General features: G+C 44.5%; 1 pseudogene; it reads left to right on the top strand.

Moving 5' to 3' along the window:
- Positions 1-243: 243 nt before the first annotated feature.
- Positions 244-641, top strand: LOC106735375 (ATP synthase-coupling factor 6, mitochondrial-like; annotated as a pseudogene).
- The last annotated feature ends 13,388 nt before the right edge of the window (positions 642-14,029 follow it).

Here is a 14,029-nt window from a genome sequence, read left to right as displayed (position 1 = left end):
GAGAAAAGTTTGTTTCCATTTAAAGAAAACAAACAAGAGAAAGAAACATTTTAACAAATTGCTAAACCTATCAATAGCTCAAAAGAAAGCAAAATCCCATTGGCTCTGTCTCACATAGAGTGGTAGGGTCGCGCTGTCTCCAAGACGCTTCCTGTCCGGTGAGCGTTGACCGACTGAACCGGCGGCCCACAATGCATTGCGACGGCAGATGGGGGAGGGGTGGGGAGCCAGTGCCGGAAGTAGAATGGTGGCGGCGGCAGTGGCTCTGGTAGATCGGGACTGAGTGCAAGTAACAAAGAGTCACCATGATTCTTCAGAGACTCTTCAGGTTCTCCTCCATCATTCGATCAGCAGTCTCAGTCCATTTGCAGAGGAACATTGGTGTCGCAATAAGGAACTTGACCCTGTACAGAAACTGTTTGTGGACAAGATTAGAGAATACAAATCTAAACGACAGGCAACTGGAGGACCTGTTGATACTGGCCCAGAATATCAGCAAGATCTGGAGAGGGAGCTTTTTAACCTGAAGCAGATGTATGGTAAAGCAGACATGAACTCGTTCCCTAACTTCAAGTTTGAAGATCCCAAATTTGAAGTCATCGATAAATCCCTGTCCTGAAGAAGTACAGTAACAATAGTCCAGTCATTTGTGATGAGTCAGTTGTACAACTACAGAAGTATCTGAATAAACATCTATTTCACAGCTGAAAAAAAAAAAGCAAAATACTTAAATTGGGAAAACAAAGCAGAGTAAAGAAAAAAACAGTAATGCTTTACTCAAAAGTCATAAATTTCTATTTCCCCAGTTCAATCTTGTGCAATTAATCTTTATTCTGTCAAATTTCCAGTGTTACTGTAGTCCAATCTTTCTGTTTAAATCCTCAAAGTTAACATTCAATGTTATTATTAATGTTTCTTGTCCCTAGCATTAAGTTGGTCACTTTCTTGGTTGCTTTTTGTTCTCTTATTTCTGTATGTGTGTCTTTAGTTTTCCTGGTAAAGCACTCCTTTCAGAACTTCTTGAAGAGCTGGTCTGGTGTTGGTAAATTCTTTCAGGTTTTGTTTATGTGAGAATGTTTTTATCTTTTCTTTACATATGAAGAATACTCTTACTGGGTATAGTATTCTTGGTTGAAACTGTTTTTCACTTAACACTTTGAATATATTTTTCCATTCTTACCTTGCTTGCATTGTATCTGATCACAGGTCTGATGTTAGCCTGATGGGATAACCTTTGTAAGTAACCTGATGTTTCTTTTTTGTCAATTTTAGTAGCTTGTCTTTGTGAATTTTGCCAATTAGGCTATGATGGGTCTTGGAGAAGATCTTCTTAGGCTGCTGCTACTAGGGGTCCTTTGTATTTCTTGGGTCTGGATATTTTAATGTCTCTCTAGATTCGGAAAATTTTTTTTCCAGGATTTCATGAAATAGATTATCAATGTCTTTATTAGTTTTTTCCCCTTCTGGGATACTGATAATCCAGATGTTAGGGAGCTTAATAGTATCTAGAATTTCTTGTATAGTATTCTCATTATTTTTGGTTATTTTCTTGGTTTTTGGGGGGGTTGTTTTTTTCTAGGTCAGAGGTTTTGCCAACAACATCCAAGATTCTATCTTCTGCACGGACTAATCTGCTCTTAATACTTCTGAGGTAGGTTTTGATTTCCTGTATTGCAGCCTTCATCTCTAACAGCTCCATTTGGTTTTTTTTTTCTTTGAGAGGTTTTTGCTATAGGGTGCATGCACTTGCCAGAAAGACAGAGACAGAGAGAGACAGAAAGTGAGAAATCACCCTCTCCTCCTGGGAGGATGGCCACACCACAATCCTTTCTCTTCCATTCTCCTCCCAGGCTCCTGGGCATACACACACTCATGCGTCCGTCATGAGTTTAAGTCACTGGGTCCAAGACTTGAACCACAGTTGACTACTTGGGAGTCCATTGACGTAGCCATCATACCATTTGCTGCTCCATGGATTTTTTTTTTTAATGGTGTATATTTCCTCTTTCAGATCATGCAAGGACTTCCTCACCTCCTGGAAATTGTTGTCTATTTTCTCCAGTATCTTCGGGAGTTTATTGTCTCTCAGCTCTTGCATCTCATTTAGTCTTGTCACTATGAATATTCTGAATTCTCTATCAGACATTTCCATGTGTTCCACTGCACTGTCTGTGGATGATGAATGATTCTTCTTTTCACTTAGGGGAGAGATACTGGTTTCTCACATTTCTTGTGCTTCTGTGGTGGTTTCTGGTCATTCTGTGACAAAATCTCTTCTCTACTTGTCTTAGTGTTTCGGGAGTCTAAAAGATGAGGTTTAGAGCATAACTTTAGTTGCCTTGGTCCCTTAACACACCAGGACACACCTCAGACTTAAAACGGCTTTTTTAAGTGTTTCAGAAATCTCTATATTATTTATGATTATTATGATTATTTTAAATTTGGTGAGAGAGAGAGAGAGAGAGAAAGAAAGAGAAAGTGAGAAAGAAAGCTGCCAGGCCTGGGACTTGAACCACGGTCGACCACATGGGAGTTCAGCACATCAACCACCACATCATATGCTGGCCCCTAAAATAATTCTTAAAAAAAAAAAGAATTCTTAGAATACAATAAATCCAAAAGATTACTTATGTTACAGATAATTTTAGCTGTTTATCAAAATCCATCCTTTCCATCTTTGAACTTATAGCTGGATTACATTTCCCAGTCTCTATAGTGTTAGCCATGGCCAGTTCTTGCCAATGGGAGAGAAATGGGACCAACGTGAGTACCCCTAGCCCCATCAATTCCTGCCATGCTCTTTGCTCTTCTGCTCATGGGTACAGATGGGTTCCAGGGAGGATGAAGGCCATACTCTGGGTTCCTGAATGACAGCGAGTGGGAGAGCTGCCTGCTCAAATTGAACACCCAGCCAGCAATGCCAGGTGGGTACAAAATACAGTCATGACACTGTAGCTCGGGGTTACTTGATAATTCAGCAAGACCTAATGCATTTTCTTAAAAAACTGATTGTAAGGCCAGCAGGTGGAGTGGAGGTTAAGGCAGCTGGGCCCCACATGCCTGACTGTGTTGTTTGAGTCCCAGACCTGGGGCCTGAAAATCATCCCAGGCTCATGTTACCTAGAGTCCCAAGAGGAGAATGGAGGAGAAGAGATTGTGGTATGGTCATCATCCTAGGGGTTCTTTCTCACTTTTCCTCTATCTCTGGTGCCCTATAACCAAAACAAAACCTGATCTCAGGGTGAACTTGAAGAGGTTTCTCTGTAGCACATTAAAAAAAAATCCATTTGGCCCTACCACCTCTCCATTTTGATCCTGCTTATTCTGACCTCAGAATTGAGTTTCTCATATATATATGAGAATATATATGGGATTTCATGCCATGATACACTCCCAGTCTCAGCTAGCCTGGACCCTGGGCACATGTGTTCACCCAACACGTTCAGGGAGAGCCAAGGACATGAGCCCAGGACCTTTCTCGCATATGTCTAGTTGTGTTGCCACCATGTTACCACCTGGCCCCATCTCCAAATACTTAAAATCTATGCTTAAGAAACATTGAAATAAAAATTATACCAATATTTGAGAAAAATTTTATTATCATTTTTAATAGCCAGAGGGCATGTGGACTCACCAGGGAGAGACAGATGGAGAGACAGAGAGAGGGGGAGGAAGCACTCCCAACTGGGCATGGTCACACTACAATCCCTTCCTCTCCATTTCTTCATTCTGTCAGGATTTTGGATTCAAAAATACATGTGACCAGTGTTTTTTCTTCTGTTCTTTTTTTACAGGTTTCTACCATAGGAATGTGTACTCTCTAGAGAGAGAGACAGAGAGAGGGAGGGTGAAAAATCACCCCGAGGAGAATTGGCCACAACACTATCCTTTCTCTTATATTTTTCTCTTGGGATTTTGGGCACACACACACACACACACACACACACACAAACACACACACATGCACCTGGTGTATTTTTCAAGCTGCCAGGTCTGAGATTCGAACAGTGGTTAGCCATGTGGGAATCCAACACTTTAACCACAACACCAACTACTGGTCCCCACCCAGCATCTTTTTTTATGAGGGATATTTCTCTATAGGTCTGTGTGCTCACCAGAGAGACAGAAAGAGAGAGACAAAAAGCAAGAAATCACCCTTTGGGGGGATGGCCATGCCACAATTCCTTCTCCTTCATTTTTCTCTCAGGATCTTGGGCATGTATGGTCACATGCCTGGTGTGAGTTTTAAGCTACCAGGCCCAGGATTTGAATGTGGGAGTTCAGTGATGTAACCATTATGCCACCTGCTGAGCCCCCAAAACATTTTTTTCCTTTTTTTTTTTTTTGGAGAGGTTTTTTCGCTATAGGGCGCATGCGCTCGCCAGACAGACAGAGAGAGACATAGAGACAGAAAGCGAGAAATCATCCCCCAGAGGGGATGGTCACACCACAATCCCTTCTCCTCCATTCTCCTCTCGGGATCTTGGGCACGCATGCACATGCGCCCGGCGTGAGTTTTAAGCCACCGGGTCTGGGACGTGAACCGCGGTTGACTACGTGGGAGTCCAGCGACATAGCCATTACGCTAACTGCTGGTTCCCTCCCCAAAACATTAAAAAAAATCTTATTCATTTATTTCTTCCATGATAGAGATAGATAATGACAAAGAGAGGGGACAGGCACTGGAATTCAGGATACAGGATAATAGGCTCACACAAATAGATTCAACCCATCTTTGACAAGGGCAAGATAATTCAACTAAGATATTGAAGTCTTTCTGGCAAATGGTACCAGCCCAGATCATGGACATACACATATGCTTTCCCAGTGTGCTCAGGGAGACTGGGCCAGGACACAAACCCAGGACCCCTCCCATGTGGGTCAATTATGTCACTGTTGGTACCAGACTGACAAGTTTTTATGTCTGGTGAGGACCAGAAATGGTGAGAATGTGATGAGCAGGGGTTCCAGTAGTCCTCTAGGAGGCATCTTCATGGACACTTCTCTCAGAAAGCCAACTGGCTGTGGGACCAGCAGATGGCATAATGGCTATTGAAGCAAGCTGCCCAATCTGAAAAAACGTGACCTTCAGACATATGAAGAAATGTGGGGCTCATGAACTTCATTTGCATAGTGATGAAAGCATTAGCATATGAATACACTAACTGCCAATACTGCAAAGCTGTATCTGTCTAAGGAAGACACATGTGTTATTCAGATTTTGTCCCAAAAGATCAGAAGAAACCAAATGGCATCAGTCCTTTTTTGCATCATCAGTCAATTAACATCTGAAAACTGGCTTTGCATTCCATTTCCTTTTCCCCCATTTTCTGCCCCATAAAACGATAAGCCTGAGGCTGAGTCGGGTTGCAGCTTTCTCCATCAGAGACATGGGGTCCACCAACCCTTGCCTTTCTATGTCTTTGTGTGTTCATTTTTATGTTTATTTATAATCCATAGTCCCTCCCAGGAAAATGTATTCAGCCAAGTGGTTCTTGGCAAGTTATGTCACTGGATTCCCACATAGTTGACTGCAGTTTAAGTCCCGGACCTGGAAATGTGTCACCATTTAAAGAACACAATAACTTGCCTCCATCTCTTGAAAAAAAAAAGTTACTGAAATATCAGAGAAAGAATTTAAAACATTCATGGTGACAAAACTCTATGAGCTGGAACAAAGAAGAGACGATGAACTCCAAGAGATAAGGAAGTCCTTCCACAATTTGAAAGGAGAAATGGACACCATAAAAAAGAATCAAATGGAACTATTAGAGATGAAGTCTGTAATATAGGAAATCAAAAACTCTCTCAACAGCATTAAAGGCTTTTTTATTTTTATTTTTATTTTTTTGTCCCCAAACTTGAGGCTCTTCTGTGACTTATAGCCATTGAATGATGGATTCACTTTTGGATACCTTTTTAGAGAATGTTTCTGCCACTGGAAACTAGTTTACCTCCCTTTTGCTGTGGATTGCTTCTGTGCCAAAGTCTCACTTCTGTTGTATTTAGCAATGTGATCCCCATAGGAGGAGTTTTTTATTCAGGTTTCTGAAGACCAGTTTCTCCTTTTTTGCAGGTGGTTCAGTATAGAGCAAGGATCCCTGGGAGCCTCATGATGCTAGGGTGTTTGAAAACTATGATTCTAAGCTGTCTAGTCCCTCTGAGTGGGTGGAGGATGAGGAGATGACAATGTAAGAGGGAAGAAAAAGGAATATAAAAGAGGGAAAAAGAAAAAATCACGTGTACAGGGTAAGGAGAAATAAAGAATTAGCAAGAGAGAGAAGGAAAATAACCCAGCCTACCTTTCTGACAAGAAGTAGAGTGGCTCTGATGTTGGGAGCTGGGGCCATCCATTGTTTCCCTGACTGGGCAGAAGGCTGCAGATGGAAGTGGGCTCTGCTTGAGAGCTGAGAGGTGCCCTTTTGGGGTGGGGGAGGGAAACTCTGAGATTGGGAGCTGGAGCTGGGGCTGGAGCTAAGGCCAGTCTATTATTATTATTTTATTTTATTTATTTATTTATTTTGGAGCGGTTTTCGCTACAGGGCACATGCATTCGCCAAAAAGACAGAGAGACAGAAAGTGAGAAATCACCCCCCAAGGGGGATGGCCATGCTGCAATCCCTTCTCCTCCATTCTCCCCTTGGGATCTTGGGCATGCATGCCCACGTGCCCTGCGTGAGTTTAAGCCACCAGGTCCGGGACTCAAACCACAGTCAGCTACATGGGAGTCCAGTGACAGAGCCATTACATCAACTGCTGGTTCCCGATTTTTAAAAAATTTGCTACAGGGCACATACACTCACCAGAGAGAGACAGGGAGAGTGTGTGTGCATGAGAGAGACCAAGCTATTAGGTCCAGGACTCAAACCACAGTTGGCCATGTTGGAATCCAGTGCCTTAACCACCATTCCACCTGTTGGCCCCACAAACAATTCTGGAGCTTCATCTTCTGGATCAGAATACCAAGTTAATCTCTCTTCATAAAAAGCAATTACAACTTGAGGACACTTCATATTTGCTTCTTTTGCCAGCACCAAATCTGCCTCATCTGAATCTTTCCATTTCATAAAAAATATCAACTCTCCACTGCTGTCTATGGCACCAATTATTCATCCAGGATGAAGACCTCTGGCAAAGTCTCTTGGTTTATCAGCAGCATCTCTTTTCTTCTTTAATTTGCTATCATCAGATTTACTGTCAGATAAGGATTTTCTCTTTGTAATCACCTTTTTCTTTACCAGCTTTAAAAAAAATAATTATTTAACTCTATTTATTTTAATTTGATGAGAGACAGAAGAAAACAAGCTGCTAGGTTTGGGACTCAAACCATGGACAGCCATATGTGAACCCAGTGCCCTTAACCACCATGTCACCTGCCAGCCCATTTACCAGCTTTTTGAGAATGAAAAAATGCTTTAGTTAACTCTGGACAATTTAAATTTTCTTCAGGTTCCCAAATGTTGTCAGCATCTGTAAATCCCTCTGCTCCTGGAAATACTCCACTTTCCCATTCATCACACATCAGTCTAGTACTTTTTCCACCACAAATTCTTCAGGCTCTGTCTCTTCAACCTTTTTACTCATTGCATTCTGTTTCTCACCCTTTTTATGCAATGTTGTTTTTATCAGAGGCCATTTTTTATTGCAGACTTGAAGAGTTCTCTGCTCTGAGTTGCTCCAGGTTGCAGGTCTGCCAATTGCTTTCATATATATTGTCAATGAACAACTAGAATTAAAAATTTAAAACATGGGGGCTGACCAGTGGCATGGTGGTTAAGGCACTGGACTCCCACATGGCCAACTATGGTTCAAGTCCTGAGCCTGGTGACTTGCTTTCTCACATTCTCTCTCTGTCTGATCAAAATGGCAAATAATAATAATAAAAAAATAAATAAAGCTAAATAAAAATAATTCTTAAAAATAAGATAAAACAAAATACTTAGTTATAACTCTAACAAAATAAGTAAGAAATGTCAAAATCGGACAGTCATGTTTCATGCGAACAACCTCCCTGTTAGTCTAAACTACCTCTTTTTCTGTGGCAGAGGCTCTCAGCCAGGGGAGACAGAAAGAGAGAAAGGGAAATTGAGAAAGCAAGCCACAAGGTCTAAGACTTGAACCACAGCCATATGGGAGTCCAGAGCCTTCACCACACCATCTGCCAGCCTCACTTCCTTTTTTTCTTTTTTTTTAAAATAATTTTACCAGAGGGCACATGCACTCACTGGAGAGAGGGCAAGAGAGGCAAGAGGAAAAATGAGAAAGCACCTTCCATATGGTACTGGTCATGCCACAATCCCTTGTCTTCCATCTCTTTATCTCTCCCCTTTCAGAATTTTGAGCACACCCACACACACACCTGGCATGTTTTTTAAGCCACCAGGTCCAGGACTCAAACCACACAGTTTGCCATGTGGGATCCAGCCAATAAAAGCACCACATCACTAGCTGGCCTGACAAACTTATTCTAACATCTATACAGAAAGCAAAAAGCTCAGAATGGCCAACACAATACTAAAAAAGAACAAGGTTGGAAGCATGCTGGGACCAGGTCAGCATGAACACTTTTCTCTGAGTGGGGAAGGCTGTGGATTAGAAATAGACACAATAACAAACACAGACACACAAGTATAAAAAAGCGAGGATCAGGATCAAGTGGGCATAGCTTCTCTGATGGAGAAGCTGTGACCAGAACTAGCCTCAGGTTTATTCTTTTAAAGGGAAGAAAATAGGGGAAGGGGAAAATGGGATGCAAAAAGAATGGGGAAGAAGGAAATGGAATGTAAAGAGAATAAGGGAGGAGAAATCAGAATGCAAAGCCAGTTTTTGGATGTAAATCGTCTGAAGATGTGAAAATGACTGGCACCATATAATTTCTCATCTTTTTTGGGGGACAATCTGATAAATGCATGTGACTTCCTTTAGCCCGATACTGGACAGAATCGGCGTATTGGATATCAACAACAGGGACACAACCATGGACAATAGGCAGATACTACTTTCGTATTTAGATGCTTCTCAATAACCCTGCTAGAGTAGCTTACAGAAGCACATATCTGTGTGTGTCTACAGGCCACATGTTTTAATCACATGTTTTCAGATTGGCTGCTCTCCACGCAGGCATGACATTCAACTTCAAGATTTACTAAAAAGCTTCTGTAACAAAAACAGCAGGATGGGGATAAAGAAAAGAGAAATAGATCAGTGGAGGAGAATATAGAGTTAATAAGTTCACACATATACTTAAGTGATTTTTGACTAGAATGAGATAATTTGATATATTACAGTCTTTCCAGCAATTAGTACTGAAAACAATTGAACATTTGAGTATCCATATGCAAATAAGAGAGAGGGAGAGCGTGAGAAGAGAAAACCGAGTCACAGATTTCACATCATTCACAAAGATTATCTCAAAAAAAAAGGGCCTTGGGACCAGCAGTTAGTGTAACGGCTATGTCGCTGATCTCCCACGTAGTTGACTGCGGTTCGTCCTGGACCGGGTGGCTTAAAAATCACGCTGGGAGCTTGTGCATGGGTGCCCAAGATCCCGAGAGGAGAATGGAGGAGAAGGGATTGCCGCATGGCCATCTCCCCTGGGGGGTGATTTCTTGCTTTCTGTCTCTCTGTCTGTCTGGTGAGTGCAAGCGCCCTATAGCAAAAACCTCTTAAAAAAAAAAAAAAGGGCCTTGATGGTAGGATATTGCAGTAAAGCAAGCTCTGATGAACTGTGAGGCTGACCCACACAGGAAGGCTCTAGGTTTGAGTCTGGAGATTCCCCTAGGTACAAGTATGTGTCCATGATACGGGGTTGGCTGAGGGCTAGAAGTGTGGATTATAGCCTTGGGATCCCATTAGGAGCTGTTCCTCTGTCTCTCTCAGCAAAAAAAAAAAATGGATAAATTTGAAAAAATTAAAACATGAAGAACAAATATCCATAAGTATGAGTTTTTGCCACAGGGTGGGGACCACCATGCCCATGACTATGAGTTTTTAAATTTAATTTTTTTTTTTTTTTTTTTTTTAGATTTTTGCCACAGGGCACATATGCTTACTGGAGTGAGACAGAGCGAGAAAGAGAAATTGAGTAGTCAATCCCCAAGGGGGATGGCCATGATGCAATCTTTTCTCCTCCATTCTCTTGGGATTTTGGGCATGCATGCACCTGTGCTCCTGTGTTCTTCAAGCTGCCAGGTCCAGGGCTTGGACTTGCACATGGACGACTGCTGTCTCTACCTTTATTATTTTTTTTCCCTCCCAAAGGGCACAGGTGTTCATTAGAGGGACAAAGCACACCCTCCCCCTCCGGCCAATAAATGTGGTCACGGGCATCCCTTCTCTCCCATTTCTCCATCCTGTCTGGTTAAGGGTTTGGCAGGCATACATATCCTTAGTCACCAAGCCCCTGGGTGGCCACCTTTCTTCTAAATCACAATCACAATATTGAGTCCAGTTTTAAATACTCGGCTCACGTTCTCGCTACCTTAGAAACTACATTGATGGCTATTAGCCATACTTTCAAAAGCACATTTCTATGATCACAGAGAACAGCAGTATGCCTGCCTCGGTTCCCTGTTACTTTTGCTACCTGGGGGTTCTGCGCTCTTTTTATCTCCTTACGCATTCTCAACATGGCGCCAAAGAATCCTACCACATTTATATCGCATCGAAAAGATTACTTCCTTCCCCAGCCCCATGAGCCGGAAGCGGAAATGCGTCACAGAAAGGCGTCGGCGTCGGAGTCCGCGTTTGTGTCAGAAGCGCCTCCAAGCGGTGGCGGTCCGGGGCGAGTGGGCAGCGCTTCTCCCGGACCTGCCGGAGCTCGGCCGGCGGCGGCGGCGGTCAGGGACGAAGACAGAGCCCTTCTCCGGTGAGCGCCGCTCCCGCACGGGCCTGGCTCGGGTCTCTGCTGCCGGAACCGCCTCCCTCCGCGGTCGGACTGGGGGCCGGGCGGGTCCGAGGCCTGGGAGATACTACAGGGGTACCGCGTGTTGTATGGGGTACACTGACGGCTGCGGCCAGGAGGATAGGAATACCGAGGCCATACGGGGGGCCGGTACTGAGGGGTTGAGACGGTACCCGGGGCCGTACTGGTGTGTCGGCGTTGGTACGAGGGTCCCAGGGCGGTAGGGGCTGTACCAAACGAATGGGGCACTCGTGGTGCTGGGCGTACCAGGGTCTGGGGACGGTAAGTGAGCCCGAGGAGGCTGAGTGGACTGGGGGTACCCGGGGTCGGGATGGGCTGATCGGGGTGAAATTAAAGAGGAGGCCCGGCTGTGGGACAGTGGGGTTGGTGAGTACTGGGCAGATTGGGGGCTGCTGGGTTCTGGCTCAGGCTCAGGGTTCTGGGGGAGGGGGTTGTCTGATTGGCCTAGTTAGGAATCACTCACATGGATCCCCACCCATTCGGGTGACTTGTCCTTGAGTCTGGGACCCTCTTGCTTTGGGCTCGGTTCCATCAGGTGCCAGAGCTGTGAACTTGCAGGAAACCTCCATTGATGGTAGTGGGTGGTTTGGGCCTGGACTTCTGGGTCAAGTTTCTCCTCCTCTGAGCTTGGCTTTCCAGAAGTAACAAGTTGTCAGATCAGAGGTGGCAGAGTTGGGTTAAAGGTGGGTGGAGGAAGAAGGCGTTTGTGCTTTTTGGTTTTAAGTTGGTCAAAGGGGGACTACCTCCCCACATTTGAGTTGATTAAAGTTGATGGTTATTGTTTTATCATTCTGAGACCTCTTCTGCCTCCCCAAAAAAGCTTATTTTCTTCACTCAGTTATGTCTTTGGCCTGTTTTCCAGGCCTGGTACTACTGACTGCTTCTGTTGAAGAGTAGTATTGGCTTTTTTTTTTTTGGAGAGGTTTTCGCTATAGGGCGCGTGCGCTCGCCAGACAGACAGAGAGAGACATAGAGACAGAAAGCGAGAAATCACCCCCCAGGGGGGATGGCCACGCCGCAATCCCTTCTCCTCCATTCTCCTCTCGGGATCTTGGGCACGCACGCACACGCGCCCGGCGTGAGATTTAAGCCACCAGGTCCGAGACGTGAACTGCTGTCGACTACGTGGGAGTCCAGTGACATAACCATTACACTAACTGCTGGTTCCCAAGAGTAGTATTGGCTTTTATGGTTAATCCTGCACCAAAGTGTTCTCCAGGAAATCTTGCCCAGAAAGGGTTCTATGAACCTTGTCCTTCATGGTCTGGCCGAGATTTTCGTAACTTAATAGGTTTCTTCATGTGTGAATTCTCTATATTTAAGTCTCTTAACCATTCATGCTAATTGTGTCTAAACTAAAAAACAAAAAAAGCCAACAGGGGTTTCATGAGTCACTGATGCATGATAGCTGGACTCACTTGTAATTCTGAGCCCAAGTCACTTTTTAACTGCATCTGGGAACCCATTCTTGCTTTCTGGCTGCTGGTCCCACATACCTCTCATGGTTTTGGCCTCTGCAGGTGACCTTGCTGTCCTGAATGATAGTCGGGTGGTGGGGCACCAATCTCCCCTGTGGACTGTGAGCTCTAAGCACCCACAGAGGATGGTAGCCAGTTTTGCACACACATGCCCCCACCATAGGCTGTGCCCAGAGCTTTGGGGCCTGTGGTCTTGGCCATGTGGGCCACCGGGTCCCCTCCTGCTAATGGGTCAACCCCAGAAATCAGTATGTGATGAGCCACAGAGCAGGGACACCAGATTAAATTTAAATATACACCAAGTTTAGGAGGGACGCACTTCAGAAAAAATGGTTGCTCATATGCAATTCAGATTTTATGGTGTACCCGGTGTTTTATCTAACAAGCCTACTCTCTGTGCTCCAGAGTGTGGGGAATTCTAAAAACATCTAAGAGGGAAATGCTCTAGTCTGGAATATCAGGAAAGCCCTGAACACTTTATTTTTCCATACCCTGTGCTTATCAGCTGTCACTCTGGAAATAGTAACTTCTTAGATCCTTAGAACCACCCACAATGCCCTATTCTACAGCTCGAGGAAACAGGCATGATTGCAGCAATAACCTTAGGGTTGAAAGACAGTCTCTCTCTCTCTTTAAAGATTTATTTAATTTAATTTAATTTATTCATTCATTTATTTAAATTTGACCAAAGACACACACACACACACACACACACACACACACACACAGAGAGAGAGAGAGAGAGAGAGAGAATGTGAGAAAGCAAGCTACCAGGTCCAGGACTTGAGCTGTGGTCAGCCATGTGGGAGTATCCAGCACCTTAACAACCACACCACCTGCTGGTCCCCGAAAGACAGTCTCTTTCTTTTGTTTTTTTAAAAAAAGAGGGTTTTTTGCTATAGGGTATGCACATTCACCAGAGAGACAGAAAACGAGAAATCACCGGGGGGGGGGGAGGGCATGCCACAATCCCTTCTCCTCCATTCTCCTCTTGGGATTTTGGGTATTCCCATACATGTGCCCAGTGTGAGTTTTAAGCCGCTGGTTTGAACCTCAGTCGACTTTGTGGGAGTCCAGCGACATCACCATTATGCCATCTACTGGTCCCAAGACAGCTTCTTTCTGTGTACCCTGACTTGCTCTGAAGGACCCTGCTCCCTGTCGTTTAGCTCTCAGCCTGCCTTCCCCATGTCCACCTGCATTTTTTTTTTTTTTTTGGAGAGGTTTTCACTATAGGGCACGTGTGACCACCAGACAGAGAGAGACAGAGAGACAGAAAGAGAGAAATCACTCCCCAGGGGGATGGTCACGCCGCAATCCCTTCTCCTCCATTCTCCGCTCGGGATCTTGGGCACGCACGCACACATGCCCGGCGTGAGTTTTAAGCCACCGGATCTGGGATGCGAACCGCGGTCAACTACGTGGGATTCCAGGGACATAGCCATTACAGTAACTGCTGGTTCCCTCCACCTGCATTTTGAACAGGCCAGGTGTCTCCACCTCATCAGTGAGCAAGGTAGATTCTCCATGGGATGGGGAGTGGGTGCAGACCAACAAGCCCACAAATGAGACCCCTTCAGATGGTAAAAGCAGCAGGAACTGAAACAGGTAGTGGGACGGTGATGGG

Source organism: Tupaia chinensis, unplaced genomic scaffold (genome assembly GCF_000334495.1).
Source record: "Tupaia chinensis unplaced genomic scaffold, TupChi_1.0 Scaffold000365_1, whole genome shotgun sequence".
Classification (NCBI taxonomy): domain Eukaryota; kingdom Metazoa; phylum Chordata; class Mammalia; order Scandentia; family Tupaiidae; genus Tupaia; species Tupaia belangeri.
Note: the sequence above shows the minus strand (reverse complement) of the source record. Positions and strands in the feature narration are given on the sequence as shown.